The sequence below is a fragment of the Chelonoidis abingdonii genome, chromosome 3 (assembly GCF_003597395.2).
Source record: "Chelonoidis abingdonii isolate Lonesome George chromosome 3, CheloAbing_2.0, whole genome shotgun sequence".
Classification (NCBI taxonomy): Eukaryota; Metazoa; Chordata; order Testudines; family Testudinidae; genus Chelonoidis; species Chelonoidis abingdonii.
Genome location: NC_133771.1, coordinates 152,811,932 through 152,837,768, shown reverse-complemented (window position 1 = coordinate 152,837,768; position 25,837 = coordinate 152,811,932). Strand labels below are relative to the sequence as shown.

General features: G+C 42.0%; 1 protein-coding gene across 1 annotated transcript in view; it reads right to left on the bottom strand.

Moving 5' to 3' along the window:
• BIRC6 (baculoviral IAP repeat containing 6) overlaps positions 1-25,837 on the bottom strand; it is a 337,908-nt gene that overhangs the window by 70,793 nt on the left and 241,278 nt on the right.

Sequence of the window (25,837 nt, the reverse complement as noted above, 5' to 3'; positions counted from 1 at the left end):
ACAAGTTTTCATTTCTCATTACCAGTCCCTTAACTCTAAATAGGAGAAGAAGAAAACTAACAACCATCCAAAACCATAGAATTGCAAGTCTGAAAGAGACCCCAAGTGATCATCTAGTCCATCTCAGAGGCAGGATTAAATATACCTAGATGATCCCTGAAAGGTATTTAACAACTTCTTTAGAACCTCCAAGGATGATGTCACATTCTGGGGTGCAATCCAGACCAGTGAGAGGTGGGAGTGCTTTCTGAAAACCAAGCCTTGGTCTCAGAATCGGCCCCCAGAATTGGAGACACATACAATCACTAGTCAGTTATGAAACTCGTGGTCTTCACACTTGATTTTAGATATCTGTACACAAATGCAAGGAGTTTGAGGAATAAACAGGAAGAACTGGAAGTATTAGTATTCAGTACAGGGGAAAAAAGGGAGGTGATGTTGCCTTATTTATTAAAAACGTATACACTTGGATTGAGATTGAGATGGAAATACGAGACAGACTTGTTGAAAGTCTCTGGGTAAGGATAAAAGGAGTAAAAAGCAAGGGTGATGTCATGATAGGGGTCTACTACAGACCACCTAACCAGGAAGAAGAGGGTGGATGAGGCTTTTTTTTTTAAACTAACAAAATCATCCAAAGCACGGGACTTGGTAATGGGGGACTTCAACTACCCAGACATCTGTTGGGAAAGTAACAAAGCAGGGCACAGATTATCCAACAAGATCGTGGAATGTATTGGAAACAATTTTTTATTTCAGACGGTAGAGAAAGCTACTGGGGAGAGGCTGTTCCCTATTTGTCAAAAGCAAATCTAGAGGAACTGTTTGAGAATTTGAAAGTGGAAGGCAGCTTGGGTGAAAGTCACCATGAAATGGTAGAGTTCATGATTCTAAGGAACGCTGGGAGGGAGAAAAGCAAAATAAAGAGTGGATTTCAAGACGGCAGACTTTAGCAAACTCGGGGACTTAGTAGGTAAGATCCCATGGGAAGTAAGTCCAAGGGGAAAAACAACTGAAGATAGTTGGCAGTTTTTCAAACAGACATTATTAAAGGGCACAAGAGCAAACTATCCCACTGCCTAGGAAAGATAAGAAGTATAGCAAGAGACCACGCTGGATTAACTAGGAGATCTTCAGTGATCTAAAAATCAAAAAAGAGTCCTACAAAAAGTGGAAACTAGGTCAAATTACAAAGGATGACTATAAACAAACACCACAAGTATGTAGGGATAAAATTAGGAAGGCCAAGGCTCAAAAACAGATCAAACTAGCTAGAGACATAAAGGGTAACAAGAAAACATTCTACAAATACATTAGAAGTAAGAGGAAGACCAAGGACAGGGTAGGATTGTTATCCAATGGGGGGAGGGAAAGAAATAACAGAAAATATGAAAATGGCAGAGGTGCTTATGATATCTTGTTTCGGATGTCACCAAGAAGGTTGGTGGTGACTGAACGTCTAACATAGTGAATGCCAGTGAAAATGAGGTAAGATCAGAGGCTAAAATACAAATATAACAAGTTAAAAATTAGACAAGTTAGATGTCTTCAAGTCACCAGGGCCTGATGAAATGCATCCTAGAATATTCAAGGAGCTGACTGAGGAGGTATCTGAGCCATTAGCAATCTTTCAGAAGTCATGGAAGAAGGGAGAGATTCCAGAAGACTGGAAAAGGGCAAATATAGTGCCAATCTATAAAAAGGGAAATAAGGACAACCCAGGAAATTACAGGCGAGTCAGCTTAACTTCTGTACTCGGAAAGATAATGAAGCAAATAATTAAGCAATCAATTTGCAAACATCAAGAAGATAACAACATGATAAATAACAGTCAGTTACTATCTCACATGACCTACTCATAGAAACTAGAGAAATACAACCTAGATGGAGCTACTACAAGGTGAGTGCAAAACGGGCTGGAAAACCATTCCCAGAGAGTAATCATCAGTGATTCACAATTATGCTTGAAGGGCATAATGAATGGGGTCCCATATGGATCAGTTCTGGGTCTGGTTTTGTTCAATATCTTCATAAAATGATTTAGATAATGGCATAGAGAGTACACTTATAAAGTCTGTGGACAATACCACGCTGGGAGGGTTTGCAAGTGCTTTGGAGGATAGAATTAAAATTCAAAATTATCTGGATAAACTGGAGAAATGGTTTCAAGTAAATAGGATGAAATTCAATATGTACAAATGCAAAGTACTCCACTTAGGAAGGAACAATTAGTTGCACACATACAAAATGGGAAATGACTGCCTAGGAAGGAGTACTACAGAAAGGGATCTGAGGGTCATAGTGGACCACAAGCTAAATATGAGTCAACAGTGTAACACTGTTGCCAAAAAAACCCATCATCATTCTGGGATGTATAAGCAGGAGTGTTGTAAGCAAGACACGAAGTAATTCTTCCGCTCTACTCCACACTGATTAGGCCTCACCTGGAGTATTGTGTCCAGTTCTGGGAGCCACATTTCAGGAAAGATGTGGACAACTGAAGAAAGTCCAGAGAAGCGCAATAAAAATGATTAAAGGTCTAGAAAACATGACCTATGAAGGAAAATTGAAAAAACTGGGTTTGTTTAGTCTGGAAAAGAGAACACTGAGAGGGGACATAACAGTTTTCAAGTACATAAAAGGTTGTTATAAGGAAGAGAGAAGAATTGTTCTTAACCTCTGAGGACACGACAAGAAGCAATAGCCTTAAATTGCAGCAAGGAAGGTTTGGGTTGGACATTAGGAAAAACTTCTTGTCAGGGTGGTTAAGCACTGGAATAAACTGCCTAGGGAGGTTCTGGAATCTCCATCATAGGAAATTTTTAAAAGCAGGTTAGACAAACAACTGTCAGGGATGGTCCAGATAATACTTAACCCTGCCATGACTGCAGGGGACTGGACTAGATGATCCCTTGAGGTCCCCTCCACTCCTATGATTTTCTCTCTCCACCCTTACTTCTTGGGGTAAGGCTCAAGAAACTGAAGTTCAAGGGGTGACTAAAGTACAAAAGTAAGGGGCAAAAGCAACCCAAGTTCTCTCCCCCTAGCCATTTCTCTCTTCCACAAGACAACGAAAGAAACAGCCTATGGACTTTAGGAGTAGATCCTGACCTGAAATTTGATCAGCTCTGTTGCTGGGAACATGTGGTAAGAATTTCGCCTTAAACCAAGTCTAGTTTGTTAAGTTTAGAACGTGTTTTGTCTTTTTCTTGAGACCATTTCTGACATTAAGGCTTTATATTTGTACTCACTTAAACCTATCTTCTTGTAGTTAAATAAACTTTTATTCTTTAATTAAAACAAATCCAACTTTGTGAATTATTTGGGTAACTGCATTTAAGGCAGTCCATTCTATGTCAATCCACTTAGAGGGGAAACTGATTAATATATCTGGACTGTCCAGGAAAGGGCTGGACAGCACAGAATACACATTTCTGGGGGGAAATCTGGGACTGGAATTCTATTGGGGTTACTCTGCAAGTAGTAATCAAGACTGCTGGAAGTAATCAAGGCTGGTGGGGGTCAGAGTGGCTGGACCAGGGCTGTGGCTATATAAAGACACTCAAGGGTATAACCTGCATGCTGTCTGGCTATTTGTAAAGAGCGCAGGTTGGGAGCTACAGCAGCAAACCATTGTGAGGCATCCCAGGCTGCTGAGAAAAGAGACGAACACTTGCATGATTAAAAAAATCCAGGCTCTCTTGGACTGAAAGAGGGAGTTCCAAAACCAAGGACTCCTCATACAATGCCCAGCTAGCAGCTTCCTTTTATTTATATGGAGGGAGCCAATTTCAACTGTGGCAGTTTAACAGAGAGATGATCTCTCACATAAACCAAATTGCTTTGTTTCCAGACTATATTTTCTAATACTGACTTTAAATTTTCAAAACCCCAAAAGAAACTATAATTATCACTAAGTCCTTTGAATGTCTGCTTGATTTCTTCTCTGCTGCACGGCAGTCATGGATAGGAGGTTTAACTTCTGGGTGACTGCTCTGTGTAGATCATTGTGCTGTGCCATACCATCTTTCACAGGATAGCACTTTCCATTTCAAAAAGACTTAAATGATTGCTATGTTGCTTTGTGGTTTCCTCTATGAAATAAGTGCTATTCCAAGATAGGTTCGTTAAGTTTAATATTAACCTTAGTGTTTTAATAATCTAGTCTTAGCTTTGATCATGGAAGATTGTGTAGGGTATGAGAAATGATTTATTTTACCTCATAGGTTGCTATAGTTTTCTTTAGAACAGACAGCTAGTCTGGAGTAAGTATCCTAACTGGTTTTGTTGATAAGAGTGTTTGCCTTGTTTTTATCCACAGTTTTTTTTCTTGTATAAATAGATACTTGTATATTCAGGGTTATCAAGTGAGTTAGTTAAAAATTTGCAGAGAATCCTGTGGCACCTTATAGACTAACAGACGTTTTGGAGCATGAGCTTTCGTGGGTGAATAACCACTTCGTCAGATGCATGTAGTGGAAATTTCCAGGGGCAGGTATATATAAACTAGCAAGCAAGCTAGAGATAACGAGGTTAGTTCAATCAGGAAGGATGAGGCCCTGTTCTAGCAGATGAGAAATGAAAACCAAGAGAGGAGAAACTGGTTCTGTAGTTGGCAAGCCATTCACAGTCTTTGTACAATCCTGAGCTGATGGTGTCAAATTTGCAGATGAACTGAAGCTCAGCAGTTTCAGTTAAAAATTAAGAGTTTTGTGCCAAAAGCTCAGATTCAATGTTACATCTCTCAGAAAAAAATAGTTCAAATATCTGCACTGGCTTTATACTTAAGTCAGCTGCTATATAGGACAGAAAATTAGGCAAACCCCACTCATTTTGTCACTACAAAAACTAGTATCCTTCTGTTGATCCTCAGACCTTCTTGTCAACTGTTTGAAATGGGCCACCTTGATTACATTGGCCTCATTAGCACTACCAAAGTGTTTTTTCCTCCCTTGATATTCACCCCATCTTGTCAACTGTTGAGAACAGGCCACTTCCACCTTAACTGAATTGGCTCGGTAACACTGACCCCCACCTTGGTAAGGCAACTCCCATCTTTCCATGTGCTGTGAATTTATACCTGCCTACTGTATTTTCCACTCCATGCATCTGATGAAATGGGTTTTAGGCTACGAAAGCTTATGCCCAAATAAATTTGTTAGTCTCTAATGTGCCACAAGGATGCCTCGTTGTTTTTGCTCTCTCATTCTGTTAGTGTAGCTCCATCTATAACCATTACAGAACATTTCTATTTGGCCCCAGGAAACATACTTCAATTTTTCTCCCCAACCCCGTGGACTTCAACAGTATCACATACTGAATTCACATTAATGAATACAAATAATCCAATTACGTCCATCCAGAAGGAAGTAACTATTAGAAAAGCCTTAGGTTATTTTACCTACCTATAAGCATCTAGCATCATGAATGAAAACAAACAGTCAGATTATGCATTAAGGCCTATATCCAGCAACACACAAATTTAAGTTTAGTTTAAAGTTCAACAAAGCATGCTTAACCTTAAGCACATGATCAAGTGCTTTGCAGAACAGGACCCTAAATAATTCTGTTAAAAATCAGCTACATCTATGTAGCCTCTGGCAAAATGTGTTATCCCATTGTCAGAAGTGGTTTACTTTCAATTTTGTTAGCTCACTGAACACTTAGAATGAAATCCTCACTCTATTAAAGTCAATGGAAGTTTTGCTATTGACTTAATGAGAGCCAGGAGTTGCCCCTTAAAATGCAAGTTTCACAGGCTGTAAGGTAAAATGTGACCAACAGACTTGCTTTTTCACAAATTCTGTAGCTACTGCATGACTTCCAGGTATGAAATTCTGTGGGTATCTGTATATAATATGTTTTTAAAATTTAATAATATAGAAGAATGGGGAGCAAGGATAAAATTAACAGAAAACATTTTCTATACATTCCTTTATTTATACCATAAATATACACATACATACATGACAATAGATTACCATTAAAAATATATACAGTTGGACATATGATGACTATTCTCTATTTAGGGACCTTTATTTTACCATCATACTTAAGTACAAAGGGACAGCACAATATATATATTTGAGGCTGAACTATTACTGGATCATCTTTTGAGTTTGTCAAGCATTTGAAATGTACATATCTAAGGGCAACACTCAGAAAAAGCCAGCAGTCTTGATGCACACAGAAGTGTCCAGAGAAATGACTACAGGACTGTGGATTAAAAAATTGAGGTAATAATTGTCAATACTATTGTAAGTGGAATGTGTCATCTATTGTGTTACTGGAGAGCACACCATGACTTCCAGACTTTTCCTTGTTTCACCACAGGAGGCAATAAAACGCTTTACTATTGAGGTAAAAACAGCACAAGTTCACAGGCCGATGCATGTTCTGAGACTTAATTTTGAAACTCACCTAAAAAGTGGGCTATTATGATGAAAGGTAAGTTTCTCTACAAAGGGCCAAACAGAAACAAATGTATTTACATATTTCATATAAATGAGTACTACAACTTGAGTGTAATATTGCCTCTCAATTATGTTAGAGCGCTCTTTCTGCGGTGAATATTTTAAGGTTTGTCAAAGGCACCTCAAGCACATGGACAAACATGCATAAACATGCAAATAATTAAACAAACACAAAGCATTCCTTTTAAGAAAATGAAAATGGCATACTGAAAGTATCTAGCTTAATAGGAAATGATACTAATGATATTAATTATCCAGAATTGTTGGTTATTAACCAGGTAGTCAAAACCTGAAATTAAATAATTACAAATGTCTGCACCAGTGAGCCATCTACAGTTGTTTTAACACTACCGCAATAAGTCCAAGCCTTCATGCAACGTGTGTTATTTATTTATACAAACAGCATGATTATTACTTTTACTGACATTTGGTGTTCTCTAAAGCGTGTCACATTTTAGAAAGGGAAAAAATGTATAATCTTTAATATATAACAAAAAACTGATGTCACATCTGCTGAGAATGAAAGGCATAGTTGGTAGATAAACATACGTAATTCTTGGAAACGGTTACCATAACTGCAGTGGCATAATGTCTCAGTCTTTTTTCACATTTGTACAATATAGACTGAGCTTTTATCCTGAATCAACACTATTCAAAGTGTTTTTATTCCATTGCTGCAATATTAACAATTAAAAAAATTCTGACAGCAAGATTCCTGTCAGAAGAGACTCTTTATAGACCACAAGTTTCAGAACTGACTAGTGATTGTCTCTCTCTCCAATTCTGGGGGCCCATTTTGAGACCAAGGCTTGATTTTTAGAAAGCACTAGGCATCCAGGCTAAAAATCAGACCCTTTTAAAGTGGTCTAAAGCAGAACAATCAAAAATTAATGCACCCAAAATCACAAGTCACTTTTAAAAATTTGGATCCTGGTTAACAGCCCCTGGATACCAAGAGTTGATTAAAAAATTGGATAGTTTGCATAATTTAGAACTCATTTATGGACTTGCAACACACCTAATTTGCATTACCAACATCATCTTATTTTCTAAGTAGATCCAAAACAACACATATATGATAGTAACCTAAATTCAAAGGCCTGTGAAAAAATATATTAATGGCAAGCAGTTTCTTAGAATAAAAACATTACTTTAAATGATATAAAGGAATAATACGACCCAAGCTCAATAATCTAAATGATTCTTTTGATTTCCTTTAATATTCTAAGATACTCAAACCAAGAACAGACAGGCCTAATGGCCCACTAAATAGATAATATTGAGCAGCACTAAATTATTTTTCCAAATCATTTAACATTCCGAGTGCAGCTTAATTGGATAAAGATGATAATACAGGACTTATATTTTACTTTTCAGTGGTAATGTATTTTAAAAATACTGCAGAGAGAGCACATGCAAACATAATTTAAAAGACAAAAGACGGTTTCTCACCTTTGTAACTGTTGTTCTTCGAGATGTGTTGCTCATATTCATTCCAAGTAGGTGTGCGCGCGCCGCGTGCACGTTCGTCGGAAGAATTTTCCCCTAGCAACACCTGGCGGGTTCCAGACAGGAGAGAGAGAGATCGATCTGCGGGCAAGACCGCGGAAGGAGCATTGGGGCACTTTCGGTTGGTGTGGGAGGCGAAGAGGTCGATCCGGGGAAACCCCCACCTCTGGAAAGAGAATGGGCTATGTCCGCACGAAGGGACCACTCGTGGGGTAGAGAAGGACCTGCTGAGATGGTCCGCCAATACGTTCTGGACTCCTGGGAGAAGGAGGACCACAGATCCACGGCGTGGCTATAAGCAAAATTCCCAGAGTGCAATAGCCTCCTGACAAAGAGGGAGAGAACGGTCCCTCCCTGCTTGTTTATATAGTGCATCGCGGTGGTGTTGTCCATGAGCACTAAAACGCAACGTCCTCGCAGGTGAAGGAGAAAGGTCTGACAGGCGAGGCGGACCGCTCGCAGCTCTTGGACGTTTATGTGCAGTGAGAGCTCCTGAGCAGACCAGAGACCCTGTGTTCGGCGAGACCCCATGTGAGCTCCCCAGCCCAGGGAGGATGCGTCTGTTTCAGGGAATCAGGATGGTTGCCTGGGATGGAACGGCATGCCCGCACATACCAGGGAGGGGTCTTGCCACCAGCGGAGGGAGAGCAAAACGGTCTGTGGGAGAGTGACGACGATGTCCATGCTGTCCCTCCAGGTTCGATAAACGGAGGCCAACCAAATTTGCAGGGGCGAAGGCGGAGGGGAGCGTTCTTGGTACAAAGGTGCAGGCCGCCATATGACGAGCAGCTGAGACAAACCCGGGCCGAGGCGTGGGGAAGGCGAGTAGGCCCTCTATTGTAGAGACTATCGCCTGGAACTGGCAGGGTGGAAGCGAGCTGTCGTGAGAGTGGAGTCTAAAAGAGCTCCTATGAAGTCTATCCTCCTGCGTTGGTACGAGGATGGACTTGTTGAAATTGATCAGAGTCCTAGAGTTCGAACAGCTCTGTTATGACCGCTATGCTGTGTGTGGCAACCTGAGCCTCTGAAGACCCGCGAACAAGCCAGTCGTCCAGGTAGGGGAAGACACACATGCCTCGTCGACGGAGGAAGCGGGCCACTACCACGCCAACTGAACCTCCATAACCGCTCAATCCTGTTACAATGACTACCTTGGGGTCGGAAAGGATCCCTACTTAGCGAGGCAACACCATCTCAAGGTCCGGAACGGGAACCGAAGGGCAGGACCGTGATTGAAAGTGGGTCCGTACCACAAATGAGAACGTCTGTGTGGTGGTAGATCGAACATGAAAGTAGGCGTCCTCATGTCGAGAGCAGCGAACCAGCTCCCGGTCCGGGACGTAATAGACCCAAGACCCGTGCGGAACTCAACTCTTCACGAAGGCGTTGAGTCTGCGCAGGTCTAGGATGGGTCGGAGACCCTTTTGACTTGGGGATTAAAAAATAGCTGGAGTAAAACCTTTCCCTCTGAGATCTGAGAGCCCTCCTCTATGGCTCCGATTTCGAGAAGCGTGAGGACCCCTGGTACAGGAGATGCTCGTGAGAGGGTCCCTGAAGAGGGATGGGGAGTGGGGAGGGAGGAGGCAAAACAAACGGAGGTGGTAGCCAATCCACCGTGCGCAGAACCCAACGATCCGAATTAGATGGGTCCACCGCCGGCGAGGAAGGGAGAAAGGCGGTTTTGAAAAAAAGGAAAGGAGACCGGAAAGGGACTGGTGCTCTGCTCTCGACCGCACCTTCCAAAATTTGTTTAGGTCCCAGCAGCCTGTTTGGCGGAACCATTATTTTGTCCCCTTGGGAACCAGACTGACGTCTCCGGTTCACACGGCCCCGTCGTCTATTAAAGTCTTACAGGGGCGTGGTGGGGGTAGGGGCGGGAGGCTGTGCGCGGAAGGACCTCTTTGGGTCTGCGGTGTTGCATCCTAAGGAGCGCATATAATGACGGTTGTCCTTTAGGCTTTGGAGACGTGGGCGTCTTCTCCGAAAAAGAGGCCTGTCCCTCGAATGGGAGGTCCTGGATCATGTGTGTTCAGTTCTGGAGCAATCGGACACCTGCAACCATGAAATCCTCCTCATTGTTACTCCTTGCCGCAACGGTCCTAGCCGCTGAATCTGCGCCGTCGAGGGAGGCCTGCAGGGAGGTTTCTGAGATCTTTTGCCCCTCCCAGCAGGCTCTGGAACTCCAGACGGGAGTCTAGAGGTACCAGCTCAGTGAAATTTGGCCATGGATGCCAGTGTTAAAATTGTATCTAGACGAGGCGCTGTTGGTTTGAGCGAACCGCAACTGCCGACCCCCGCGGGATACACTTTGCGTCCCAGTAAGGGTCCATAGCGTATATAGAGCTCCCCGCGATTTTGGGGCGGGGCTGCTGGCCATGGCGCTCCTCTCGTTGACAGATTGTACGATCAGGCGGAGCATGGAGGAGGATGAGTGTAGAGGTACTGGTGGAACCCCTTAGAGGGCACACTGTCTTCCTCTCCACGCCCCACGCCGTTGGAGGAATAGACGCCGGAGACTGCATATTGTGTCCGCTCTTGCTGGATGGAGCATAGATGAAAGGCAGAGCGACCCTGTGTCGGGGCATCTGAAGACGAATGTCCACGACCGGGTCCTCCACCTCGGGGACTTCTCCACCTGCGGGTTAATGCTCAACGCTACGCGGCGGAGCAGTCCTGGTGGCGGTAGGTCGATGGGGGCGGGCCCGAAGTTGAAGTGCCCGCCACCGCCTCGTCGGAGAGGACGACGACGAGAGACCAGGGACCACAGGTTCCCTCCTCAGGTTCTTGCTCTAGAGGGGGACCGTTTGTGTGGAGGTTTCAGGGTCCTGGGTCGCCGCCGGGAGAGGTGTCGTCCTCTGGGGTGGATGGCTGATAGAGTCTCGGTACCCGACGGTGGAAGATCGGCAGCTGGGATACCACAAGGGATCACCTTTGGGCTTGATCGATAGGCCCAAGGTGTCCAGAAGGACCACTGCGGCGCCTGTCCCAGACCCTGGTGCTCTCTGGGTTCCACATCCCCGTAGAGAGCGCTGTCCGGGTGAGAGGAACCCGAGGGTGCCGTGACGGCCAAAGTGAACAGATGTCCAGGACTGGTACCCACCTCGGTGTTGTATTGGCGAATGGTGCCGGGAGTCGTACGCGGTGCCGGACCGGGAGCGGGACCTCGCGACCAGCCTGGTGCCTGGAAGGTAGATCGCGAGTAATGACGGTGGATGGGCTCTGTGGGGATCGGTACCGGGAGGTAAGACCGTCGAGACAGTACCGGTCCGTGACCTGGACCGTGCCGCGAGTACGACCGGCGCCGAGAGAGAGACCGGTGCTGGGACTGCGCGAGCGGTGGTGTGACGGAGACCGACGGCGGGAGCGTGCCGTGATCTCGATCTCGACCGGGCTGTCCACTTCTCGAGGACATCGGTCGAAACATAGCCGGCTTCCCCGTAGACGAGATTACCCGCACCGGCGGTGCCGGGGGTTGAGACGGGGGAGGTTCAGTCAGCGCTATCAATTTCCTCGCCTTGCAAAGGTTTCCGGCTAGTGGGAACAGCAAGCTCAACCAGGGCATCCGCCAGAGAGCTGTCTGGCACCGGACTCAAACGGTTCTTGCCTGGCTGGAGTCGTCGGTGCTGGAGAACCGGTCCGTGGCAGAATGGCGGTGCCGGATGGCACGGTTTCCCATGCTCAGACTGCGGTGCTGTTAGCTGCAGCCGCAGGAGCCTTGGACTTCTTCGCCTTCGGCGAAGGGAGCGGTGCCGGGCTGACTCTGCGCCGCGACTGTTGGTGCCATGGTGTTTTGGTGGTGCCGGTCGTTCTCGGTGCCGATGCGGAACATTCTGTCCGGTACGGACTTCGGTGTCTCGAGTGCCGGAGCTGCCGGGGTCAAGGCGGCTCCATAAGGAGCTGCTTTAAGTGCAATTCCCGCTCCTTTTTTGTCCTTGTTCGAAAGGACTTACAGATTTGCACTTGTCCATCAGGTGGGACTCCCCCAGGCACTTCAGGCAACGATCGTGGGGTCTCCCGTTGGCATTGGCCGGCGGCAGCCGAGCACTGTTTGAAGCCGGGAGAGCCAGGCATGAGCCCGGGTCCCGGAGGGTTGAGGAGGATGAAACCTCAGCCCTCTAACTATATACAAATTACACTAACTACTACTAAAAGACTAAGAATTAACACTAACTACAACTATAAGTATAAACTAGAGAAAAAACGGGTTGAGCTAGGGAAGTGGAGGTCAGCAAGCCGCACTCCACTGTTCCAACGACCGACACGGGCGGTAAGAAGGAACTGAGGAGCAGCCGGGTCGGCAGGGGCATATATACGGTGCCGCAAAGGCGCCACGCCAGGGGGCGCCTGCCGACCCGCCGGGTGTTGCTAGGGGAAAATTCTTCCGAGAAACGTGCACGCGCCGCGCGCACACCTATTTGGAATGAATATGAGCAAGCACTCGAAGAAGAAACAACAAATATGCTGCAGTAATACCAGTTCCAAAATATTCACACCTAAAAACAAGTTAAGAAGAAAATGTCAAGAGAAAGGATGGAATATTAAATCTGAAACTATATTGCAAGACCCCAAGGAAAGCTCTATCTTGCAAACCTTGAGGTACACAGAAGGGAGCCTGTCTCCTGCGAACTTTAGAAGCTGTGCAGCTGTTACACTATGACACATGCAGTAAGCCCAAGGGTTTCTTGCAGAGCCCTTGCAATGTTCACTATGCTCCTTCACAAAAAGTCTGTTTACATACCATTTTGTATCAATTTAACTAGATTTTTAACATAACATAGTTAAATCAGTGTAACACACCAATATGGAGGCAGCTGCGCTGATACAGGGAGAACTGCCATATTAAAACAGACCCACACCTCCAACTAGTCCAGTATCTTGTCGATGGCAGTGGCTAATAACAGCTACTTCAGAGCAAGGTTCAAGAAATCCTGCAGGAGGCATTTATGGAGTAAACGGCCCACAATTCCCTGAAAATTAACAAACTAGCTTATATACTAACTCATGATATTTAAATAACTTCTGAAACTTTGTTTTAAAAAAATCTTTTATATCAACTCTGGATTTTCTTATTATCCATAAGTGTCCAATCTTTCTGTGAATCCTGCTAATCTCTTGACCCCAATGATATCTTGTGGCAATGAATTTTACAGGCTAATTGTGCATTATGGGAAAAACCATTTCCTTTTATCAGTTTTAAATTTGCCACATCTCAATTTTAATTTTCCCTGCTTTTGTATAACAAAGGGTGAACAGACATTCCCAATCTACCTTCTCTACATCATTAATCAGACTGTATATTTTTATCACATCATCTCTTATTCATCAATTTTCAAGTAAGCAGCTCCAGTCTTCTGATAGCAGATTTTTCCCATGCCCCTAACTCATTCTCATTGAGAATCTCTAAACCCCTTTGTTTTTTAGGGGGGTGGAGTTTTACCTTTATATTGGGTAACCAGAACTAAACAGTATTTCAGGTGAGTGCATATCATTCATTTATAAAATAGCTAGTGCTGTCAATTACTCACAGTTAACTCATGTGTTAACTCAAAAATTAATTGCGATTAATCACAGTTTTAATAGCACTGTTAAACAATAGAATACCAATTGAAATTGATTCAATTTGGAGGTTTTTTTAAAATTTTCAAATATAGCGATTTCAATTACACCACAGAATACAAAGTGTGCAGTGCTGACTTTATATTTTTATTATAAATATTTGCACTGTAAAAATTATAAACAATCGTATTTTTTAATTCACCTCACACAAGTACTGTAGTGCAATCTCTATCATAAAAGGGCAACTTACAAATAAAGATTTTTTTTGGTTACATAACTGCATTCAAAAACAAAACAATGTAAAAGTTTAGAGCCTACAAGTCCACTCAGTCCTACTTCAGCCAATTGCTAAGATAAACAAATTTGTTTACATTTACAGGAGATAATGCTGCCCACTTTTTATTTACAAAGTCACCTGAAAGTGAGAACAGGCATTTGTATGGCACTTTTGTAGCCAGAATTGCAAGGTATTTACATGCCAGATATGCTAAACATTTGTATGCCCCTTCATGCTTTGGCCACCATTTCGGAGGACATGCTTCCATGACATTTGTAAAAAAAATAATATGTTACTTAAATTTGTGACTGAACTCCCTGGGGGAGAATTGTATGTATCCTGCTCTGTGTTTTACCTGTATTCTGCCATATATTTCATGTTATATCAGTCTCAGATGATGACCCAGCACATGTTCGTTTTCAGAACACTTTCACTGCAGATTTGACAAAATGCAAAGAAGGTACCAATGTGAGATTTCTAAAGATAGCTACAGCTCTTGACCCAAGGTTTAAGACTATGAAGTGCCATCCAAAATCTGAGAGGGATGAGGTGTGCAGCATGATTTCAGAAGTCTTAAAAGAGCAACACTCCAATGCAGAAACTACAGAACTCAAACCACCAAAATAGAAAATCAACCTTCTGCTGGTGGCATCTGACTCAGATGATGAAAATGAACATGCATCAGTGTGCGCTGCTTTGGATCATTACTGAGTAGAACCATCATCAGCATGGACGCATGTTCTCTGGAATGATGGCTGAAGCCTAAAGGAACATATGAATTGTTAGTGCAGCAAGCACATAAATATCTTGCAACACCGGCTACAACAGTGCCATGTGAGCACCTGTTCTCACTTTCAGGTAACACTGTAAACAAGTGGGCAGCATGGTCTCCTGCACATGTAAACAAACTTGTTTGTCTGAGCAATTGGCTTAACAAGAAGTAGAACTGAGTGGATTTGTAGGCTCTAAAGTTTTACATTGTTTTATTTTTGAATGCAGTTATTTTTATTTTTTGTGCATAATTCTACATTTGTAAGTTCAACTTTTATGATAAAAGATTACACTACAGTACTTATATTAAGTGAACTGAAAAATACTCTTATTTTTACAGTGCAAATATTTATAATAAAAAATAAATATGAAGTAAGCACTGTACACTTTGTATTCTGTGTTGTAATTGCAATCAATATATTTGAAAAATGTGGAAAACATCCACAAATATTTAAATAAATGGCATTCTATTTTCATTCCTTTTTGACTGTTACTGCATATTGAACAGAGATCTCCAATGAGCCACCCGCTGTGATGTCCAGGTCTTTCTTCCTCAGTTATTACATTTAAGCTAGATGTATGAATAGTTCAAATTATTTCTGTGTGCATTACTTTGAATTTAAAACCACTGAACTTCATCTGCCATCATGCTGCCCTCTCTGGAGGAAGCTGCAATGACAGGAGGTATTCCTAGGGTACTTCAAGAACCTCATTTATAATATCCTTTTTAAACTGCAAGCATTTTGTTTTTGTTTTGTAAAATGGGACTTTTACTGCATGTGTGGGGAATGGCAGTGCCTGGACAATGAAGAGGAAGTAACCAGGGTGAAGAAGGTGGTAATGAAAGAAAACATTGCATTAAAATTTCAAAACATCAAATATATTATAATAATACACCAGATCTCGCTTGAACGCTGGGGGTTGGCTCTATGCACAGTCCCGCATTAACATGGGGACCGCGTTACCATGGATTCCAATGAAGGTAATTAAATTTGGGATCCATGCGCAGTTCCGCACTATAAGCGAATTTGCGCTATACAGACGTGCATTCTAGCGAGGGTCCGCTGTACTTAGAAATGGCTAGAGGTGCAGGTTTAAGTTTTTTAGCACATTGCGTGAATCAGCAAAAAATGCTTGATAACTTCAAATGAGTAGATGCACTGATTTTATAAGAATTCAGTACTTTTAAAAATTAATCAACATCATAGAAATGTAGGCTAGAATAGACACCTTCAGAGGGCATCTAGTATACCTAGACCAACCCCTGACAGATGTTTATCTAATCTATTCTTAAAAACTGCCAATGACAGGGATTCTAGTACCTCCCTCTGAAGCATATTCCAGTGCTTACCTATCCTTATAGTTAGAAAGTTTTTCCTAATATGTAACCTAAATCTCCCTTGCTGCAGATTAAGACTATTACTTCTTGTCCTATCTTTAGTGGACATAAGGAATAATTGAACACAGTCCTCTTTATAATAGCACTTAACACATTCTAAGACTTTTATCAAGCCCCTCCACCCCATGCCAAGTCATCTTTTCTCAAGACTAAATATGCCCAGGTTTCCCTCCCTCCCCCAATCTTTTCTCATAGGTCAGGTTTGCTAACCCTTTAATAATTTTTGTTGCTTTCCTCTGGACTCTCTCCAATTTGTCCACACCTTTCCTTAAGTGTGGTGCCCAGAACTGGATACAGTACTCCAACTGAGGCCTCTCCAATGCTAAGTAAACCATGACAATTACCTCACATGGCTTACATACAACACTGCGGTTAATACACCCCAGATTTGTATTACCCTTGTCTTGCAACTGCATCAGTGTTGATTCATTCAATTTGCAATCTACTATAACCCCCAGATCCTCTTCAAGCAGTACTACCATCTAAACAGTTATTCCCCATTTGTTGTGCATTTGATCTGAGTACTTTGCTCATCTATAATGAATTTCCTCTGGCTGGCTTCAGATCAGTTTTCCAGTTTGTCAAGTTTTAATCCTAAACCTGTCCTCCAAAGTGTTTGGAAACCCTCCCAAGCCTGGTGTCATCCCCAAAGTTTGTAAGCACTCTCTCCACTCCATTATCCAAGTTATTAATGAAAATATTGAACAGTACTGGATCCAGGACAAACCTGTGTGACCTCTCCAGATACATCCTTCCAGAAAACTATTGATAACTACTCTCTGAGTACAGTATTTCTACTAGTTGTGCACCCATTGCTCAGTAATTTCATCAAGTTGTTCACTAATTTTTTTTTACATCTTGTCTTAAATTCTGGGAAGGGCTATGTTTTTGTTTGTATATGTACAACAGCTAGCACAATAGCCCTCCCCTCCATCCTGACTGGGGCCTTTTGAGGTTACCATAAAACAGTCTTCAACTGACCTCAGAAAAACCAATACAACCACACACACTGTCTCAAGATTTACTGCAGCAATTCCAGCTCGACAACTGTATGTCAAGAATTAGTTTAAAGATGTAAGGATATTAATTTTTGTTAATACAAAAGCATTCATTTCAGCAGGAAAAAGCCACTGTGCAGGTTTCATCAATGAGACAGTAAAACTTCAAGCATTAAAATGTAATATATCCTCACTATCCTTTTGCTTATTAAACAGCTCAAGTTCAATGTTTACCATATCTCTACTGCAATATGAACACACTTCCTAGTGGTTTTAACACCAGATCATTGTAAAATAGATCTTAAGCTCTCTCAGAACCAATTTTTATAGCATTTTTTGGTATCTATAGAATATTTAACAACATTAGTAATTATTGAGGACTTCTAATTCTGATGCCATGGCATAATACTGTTCACAAGCCTGAAACCCTAAGGGTACTAAAGTTCAGAACAATTTCAAGAATCTCATTAGCACTCTGAAGAGTTTCAGAATAGCTAAGCGCAGCACTGTTACAAGGAGAAAAACAGAACAAAATATTACAGTTTTATCTGTTTATAATTAAAATCTTTAAACCCGTTCTTGTTGCCATAGACACAGCCAAACATTTAATGGCTCAGAGAGTTTCCTAAAGGGCAGAGCTTTTGTTCCCACTGTTTCGAAATAATTTACAGCTGCAGGCTTTCCCCAGACCAGCTTCTTCACTGTACCTTTTCAAACATATGATCTATGAATACAGTCCACGCTGCAGGCTATAGTGTCAGTTCCAAATACTTCACGCTCTACAGATTTTTGATTTTCTATTTCAGAAACCACCTGAGGCAAGTCTCCTTTATAATACGTCTAATTAACACTCTAAATTCTGTTAAGTTTTGAGGACAATATTCATCCAAAGAACATCTTACATTCAAAAGCGTGTAGAAAAAGCATTTAGCCTTAAGCAAAAGTGATATAAAATGCTGGCATACCATAGTCTTTATAGTTAGCCTGATTTTTCAGTTTTTCCTTATAAAAACGAACGAGTGCTCTTGCAGTACCATTTTGAATATTAAAATGCATCAGAAAAGACTGTTGTGCTCAGAATTAGAATAAATGGCTCTCAAATGGCCCCTTGAGTAATTGACTAAATGCTGCTGCTATTACACTTCTTAGGTTTTAGAAAAGATGTTTACAAAAATATAGGTGTTTTTTTTGTTGTTTTTTTTTTAGGTTAAATCTATATGGTGTTGGATTAATAAAAAGGCACTAAAAGCTACCTGTAGTGGTATATTAGAATTTTAAGCTGTTAGAGTAGATGCTTAAATGAAAACAAGGACATTTATGAAAAATAGATAATCAGCTTTTGTATTTGATGTCTGAAGGCTCCGAACATCTTAAGTTGTGGTATATGAAAAATGTAGACTACAATACATTTGCAATATTAATTTTCTATTATGTGGTATAGGTAGGAACTCATGCTTTCAGTGACACAAGGCTTGGGCTTAGAAAACTACCAGAGTACTCCTCTTCCCATAACAAGGGATAGTCACACATTTTTAGCGTATAAATCTGAGGCTCTTATTTTGAGCATTTTAAATTTCAGTAATTGACAATATATCAACATCATCAGTATCTTAGAGTAAAGTTAATATCTTACAATAAATCCCAATTTCCAACACCTGCCTAACTTTCCCAAAAATAAAACCAATTCCATGTCAAATTACAGCCAATGGTAGGATTTTTCAGGGAAGTCTGGAAAAGTAATCTTGGTTTTTGTTCAGGAAACAATTTAAATTTCTAGTTTTTATGCTTGTAAAGATGACCTTGAAAATGTTAACTGAGCATAAACTGATGCCTGCAAATATCTACAAAGAAACAATAGGTCTGAAAGGAGTGAACTGCCTCTAGGAACCCTGTGAACTCAATGATTGTGCTGTCATGGAATTCTGACATTTTTCTAAAGTACCATAAAATTAATTGTTTTTGTTACAGAATTTGTTGTTTTGTTGCAGCCATGTGCCCAACATTTGTTTCTTTCCCCTGACCTGCTGCATCTACCTGAAATTGCCTCTTACTCTGCACTTTTCCCCATGAGGGGGAATTATTGAATTATTGTGCATGTTCCCTTTACTGTTCTATAAAACCAAGCACGATAGAGTAAGGGAACCAAAAATGCAGGTGGACCAACTAGGCTGCCTAGAGAACACAGTGGTAAGTGAGGCTTGGGGAGCTGGGAAGCTCATTACATTTTCCCTACTACTTCCCTGGCACATATAAGGCAGGGGAAAGGTTTTCTGAGCTGGACTGCCCAGATACAGACTGGGCATCTAGATAATACAGGTAAAAATCCATCAGTAATATTCATCAATGAATATTGATTAATTCTACATCAATTCTGTGCATTTGGGTGTGGAAGGGATTGGAATGAAGGGTATCTCATAGTGATACAATAAATTAACACTGTTGCAGAATCTGATCCCACTGTGCTGAGTACACCAGGCACCAACTAGGTCTAAGAAAATCTCAAATGGATGCTAATATCAGATAATGAAAAATATTTTAAATTGTTTATCGAGCAGTTATTATAAAAAGTAATTGAAGCATAAGACCATACTCAAATGATATTTCTACTGCAATCATGAAAGCAACCACAAACTTGCATCGAAATCTACTAGTATAAAACATATGTGCAATATTTGTGTATTAATCTTTAACAGAGGAGGAACATTCGGGGGTGGGAGGGGTGCGCAGCAGGGCTCAGGCCAGCCCCCACGGGGGAAGGGAGGGAACGTCACTCAGCCTGCCTTTGCTCCTCCTCCAGCCCAACTCCAGCCCCAACCCCAGCCCCAGCTCTGCTCTGCCTCTGGCCCAGCTCCAGCCACAGCTCCACTTTGCCCCTAGGCCAGCTCTACCTCTAGCCCCAGCTCCTCCCCCCATCCCCAGTTTAGCCCCCAACATCACTTTCAGCCTAAGGTTCTCTGCTGAGTCAAATACGCAATAAGAGTGTGTGGCATGGATAGATTCCATTACTGGTAAAGGGGGTGGGGGGGCGTGACTGGAAAATCTGGACACCAATGGTCTAAGAGGGCTGTCTGTGACTCCATGTTAAGACTGGTTTAGTGATCCAGGAGTGCACATTTGTTACTGGCTCGGTGAAAGTTAATTATAGAATACCACCACTAGTTTGGGGCATCTGCCCTATTTTCTAACTTTCTGACCTGAGACTGTGACACTCAGCTGTGAGCCACCTCAGACAGCATGATAAGCCTGATAGCCCAAAGTAAATAAAATATTTACGCAATATCTGGATTTTTCAGTTCTTTTCTTCTGCTGAAAGCTCTAAATGGGATAGTCCATATTGGTGGATCAAAAGAATACATTTATAAGCCACCAGTTCAAACTGATGAGTTCTGGACTACAATCACTTCCACCAATAACAGTACAGAAAGTAGGAAGATACCATTGCTCTGAGAAGTTAGGTTGGTATTTTTAAGGAGCTTAGGCGCACAACTCTCCTGAATGTTAATGAGTGCTGGGCACCCAATTTTCTTCAGCTACTTTAAAAAAATCAGTTTGAATGCTCAAGGGAGTATTGGCAGAGGAGAAAGAACACCTTATATGTTTTGTAGAGGAGGAGAAAGAAGGACCAGACAGACATCTTGTAAAATGTCCTCAGTCAAAGTTTTGCCCCTTTCAGCACATGAATCTGCCACTAACATTTCAGATTAAGATGAAAACCTAAAAAGATTAAGACCTGCAGTTCCCATAGCATATACTTCAGAAATATACAGGAGGATTTATCTAACAAAATCTGATAAGGAATGGTTATAGCTTTTATCTATTAAAAAAGGACAAACTGAATTTTGCATATATTTTTGCAAATTTTAGTGGGCAAAGTTAAGTTTGGGTGTGAAGTGAAGTCAGGTGAGGCTACAGGTGCTTCATAATAAAAAAAAATTATATTTTTGTGCCACTACTTATGCATACAGTATAATCTCCTCAGCTTTAATGCTGGGATCACTCAGATCTAGATATTAAAACAACTGTCTAACGTATTGAAATTGGTCACTGTTCTGGCCTAAACCCTATATAATTTAAGACGTTACTGGTCAGCCAACAAACTGCTTAAGGAAGCTATCCCCATAAATCTTTTCCTTATTATTCCATATATCTAATTTCCAACAGGATTAGGGTAATAAATACTCACGATAAAAGTTCTAGCTTTAATTTTATGCCATTTATCCTTATGTACATTCATGCTATAATAAATGTAATCAAAAGAACACATTTACATTCTACTGCCTATTGCTACATTTTTAACTAATCTTTCTGCGAAGACCATCAGCAATATTCTAAAAATAGTTCCTACTGTAGAAGGAAACTGCAGTTACAACTTGGAAACAATAAAAATGCATATTGTAAAATAACCATCAAAAATGCTCCAAAATACACATCTTCAGATGGCAGACTAAGGTACAGCAAAATTCTTTAATTTTCAAGAATTATCACCTTACCATAATACATTGGGAATAAATTTGTTTTTATTAGTGAGTTCTAAAATTCAGGAACATGATCTAAAATTAAGCTTGGGATTTAACTGCTAATGAATCAAGTTTAGAATAGGTTGCAAAAAGAATGCATTGAAACTTCAAACTAACAACTAATTTTAAATTGGAATAAATTAGTTTCCATTCTCTATAGTACTTGAAAGGCAGGTGGATCTTACATCAAAATAAAATTAAGGTAACAAAAAAAACCAAATCACTACTAAATAAGACAAATCTCTATTTCAAAAGATAGAAGTCAGGTAAATCTCACACTAGAGCTTTCAACTTTGCCTGAGGATACTTCAGAATAAAAACAAACTCCATTGATATAAAGAACAGCCTTTAAAGAAATGAACAAATTTAGACCAGTTTATATCATGACTTGGATAATCTATGCCACTCATGGGTTCTTCACTAAAAATTCAGAGCAACAGAGCTCATGTATTATGCATAGTAAACCTCAGCTAGGTACAAAGCTCCTTCTGTCACTTCAGATTCCCCTTACCTCACTAGCCAAGGGGAAGAGGAAGCCATGCGCTCTCTTTTCCTTGTCTTCAGCAGTGGAGGAGCAACTGTGCACCTCTGCACCCCACCTTACTTTAGCAACTGGTACCAGGGATCTCTTTAAAAAGCTATGTATACCCTGAGATCAGTGTATGCAAAGAAAAACTCAAGAGTGGCCCACACTAGCCAACTTGGGCTTGCAAGGTTTGGGCTGCAGACTGTTTCATTTCTGTGTAAACAATGGACTGGTATGAAGGCTCTAGGACCCCGCGGGATGGAAGGGTCCCAGATCTCGGGGCTCCAATGGGAGCCCAGAAGTTTACACAGCAATGAAACAGCCCTGCAGCCTGAGCTCTGAGAGCCCAAGTTGGCAGGCACAGGACAGCTGTGGATTTTTCTTTGCTGTGTAGACATATCCAAAGGGGCTTCCCTGAGGACGGCACTAGTCTTATTAGAAGAAAAGATTTCCTGGAACAATGAGCTAGAGCCAAATCCATTTTGAGGACAGCAGCCTGCATCTCTGACTTCTTAATGAGAAACTGGCTGGAAGAATCAAATGAAAGTCAGGTGCAGCTCATGTAAGATGTGTTAGTTTCTGAACACCCAGCTGCAGAACAGCATTTGACATGTTTTTCCTCAAAGCTTATATGCAATACTTCTCAGTCACTGTGGAAGAAAGAAAGGAAGTTGCCCCAGCAGCTTAGTTGTGTTTTTACATAAGACATGCAGGTATATTAGTACAAACTATCTAGACCTGCCAGGATCTTCTCCCGGAAGACAGTCTTTGAAGAGTTAGGCTTGATTAGAGCCATACTGCAAAAGGGAATAGGCGGTCTGCAGTGAGTAACAAAAAAGATCTATATTACTGACAGGTGGATATTGAAGGCGACAAACTGGAGAGAACAAGTACCATTCAGTTGATCTTTGACTGGTGGGGGCCGCATAGAGGCTTTAAGGTGTGCCACAGAAGAAAAAGAATCATTGTAATTTGCTTGTGCCTTTATGACGTAATTAAGTCCGCTAAAGATATTTTTTTTTTTAAGTGGTGGGATTTAAAGGATCCTGATTTTTTTTTTTAAACCTTAGATATCAGAAATATTAAGTCTAATTTTGCTGGAGGACTCTAGCAGGAACTTGCTTAGCCCTTAGTTGAAAACCTATACAGGCATGAAAGCTACAGTCCTCAGGAAACCACTGCTACAAAATGCAGCAGCGTGTCATCTTCGCAGTTTGGATATTCACAAGAACATCAAATCGGTCTTCCACATGATACATTGGCTTTGTGTAGAAAGTTGCATCAAATTCAAGATGTCAGGGTATGCTTATACTGCAATTAAAAACCTGCAGCTGGCCCATGTGAGCTGACTTGGGCTCGGGCTAAGGGGCTGTTTCACTAGAGTGTTGACATTTGGGCTAGGACTGGAGCCTGGGCTCTAGAACCCTGTGGGATGGGAGGGTCCCAAAGCTTGGGCTGCAGCCCAAGTCTGAATGTCTACAATGCAATTAACAAGCCCCTTAGCCCAAGCCCAGTGAGCCCAAATCAGCTGGCATGGGCCGGCCATGGGCTGTTAATTGCGTGTAGACATACTCTCAGTCCTCACTCTGAGGGCTCTTAATGCTCTGGGCATGGGGTATTTAAGATGAACCAGAAATATAAGATTAAGACTGCAGTAGTGAATTCTGCTCTTCTGTAATAATATAACTGTCTGCTGCAAATGTAAAGCTTGCCAGTGCAGAGGAAAACTTTCTCAGGGCTAGTTCAAGAGTGTAATTCACTCATTAAACTAAGAATCGTGAAATAAAAGTACACCATGCCTCATTACACACACACACTCAGGCTACGTCTACACTACAGGATAAATTCGAATTAGCTTAAACCGATTTTATAAAACATATTATAAAGTCGATTGTGCGCGTCCACACTAGGCACATTAATTCGGTGGTGTGCGTCCATGGTCCGAGGCTAGCATCGATTTCTGGAGCAGTGCACTGTGGGTAGCTACTGTAAAATAATGAGGCCAATAATGTCGATTTCCGTCCACACTAACACTATTCTGATATAGTAATATCGATTTTAGCATTACTCCTCTCGTTTTGTAGGAGTACAGAAATCGATTTAAAGAGCCCTTTAAATCGATATAAAGAGCAGTGTAGTGTGGACGGGTCCAGCGTTAAATCGATTTAACGCTGTTAAAATCAGTTTAACAGCGTAGTGTAGACCAGGCCTCATAGTCAGTTCACCTCTGCCACTTGGATGGAAGAGGAATAGAGAAGACACCATCCGTAACAAGTAGCACTCACATCAATTTACTCACTCACATTATTTATTTATTAATGTGCTCAGATATGATGGTGAAGGGCATAATAAGAACTTGATAGAATAGAACAGGGGTTGGCAACCTTTCCTAAGTGGGGTGCCAAGTATTCATTTATTCACGGTAATTTAAGGTTTCATGTACCAATAACCTATTTTACATCTACAGGAGCAGCTCAGCCCACTGCCGGCCTGGGGTTCCGTCTGCCGGTCCCTGCCAGCCAGGGTCCTGGCCACCGACCCTGCTCAGCCCCCTGCCTGCCCAGGGTTCCATCCATCCAGGCCAGCAGCGGGCTAAACGGGGCCGGCGGCTGGGACCCCAGGCCGGCAGCAGCATGCCACAGTAAATCAGCTCACTTGCTGCCTTTGGCATGCATGCATGCCATAGGTTACTGACCCCTGGAACAGAATATAAAACAATATTTTTTCAAGAAAATACAAATGTCACTCGTGCCCCATAACCTAAGTGTTTGCCGAGTCCGCTGTTAGGAATATGGAGAAGCAGCAGGGCTGGGGAAGAGAAAGCAGGGAGATAACAGAGAGAGGAGAAGCATGTAAAGGGCTGACAGCTGGGCAACAGAGGCGACACATAACTGGCCACTGCTTGGCGCCTGCCTGCCCGCACTCGCCACCCACCCCAGCTTGCAGCGTGCAGCCAGTGATGGCCATCAGGGCCCTGCCCCCCGTCCCATTTCCAGCCAAGAGCCAGCACGCAGTGGGGGGCTGCATCTTTGCCCCGCCATCAGCTTTGCACACCCAACCGGATTCTTGGCCACTGGATCACGCTTATGCAATGCTGGTGAGAGGGCAGCTGGTGAGCAGGGATCCAGCCAACAGCAGGACCCACCACCACTGGTGGCTTAGGGATAGAAAATACAGACAATTTGCCAGTTTTAGAGAAAAAGTCAGGACACCTGCAAGAGGGCTTAAATACGGGACTGTCCCTTTAAAAACAGGATGTCTGGTCACCGTAATACAGAAGAATATATTTTGCTCGTTATCTAATGTTGAATTTGCCAGTTTAATTCAAGCAGTTCACTGCAGTCCAGGGAAAATGTAAAACAGATACAGGTGAAAACAGCCTTTAAAGGACAGAAGACATGAAGTATTTTCAGAATTTTCTTGTATATTTTGTCCTAAATATATATTAAAGATATATACAGTTCTTTAATCTTTTTCCGTCCATTTCCTCTCTCAAACCTCATCTTTACATGCTGCCTTTTACTTGCAACTTTTCTAAAGCATTTACTCTCCTTGCGGAATCAAAGTTCAGGAACTAACCATTATTCAATCAGACTGTCTAATGACATTGTACAGGATATGCAATGTTACTGTATACCTTTATCTAAAACTAAACCTTTACTTACACTTCTACAGTTGACCCATAAGCAGCTGTAAGAAAGAACGAGCTCTTATTACTTGACATAGTTTACGTCTCATTTCTTTAAATATTGAGAACATATGACTGAACAGTTTACTATTTCAAAGCACTTTTATATGCTGCACATATCAG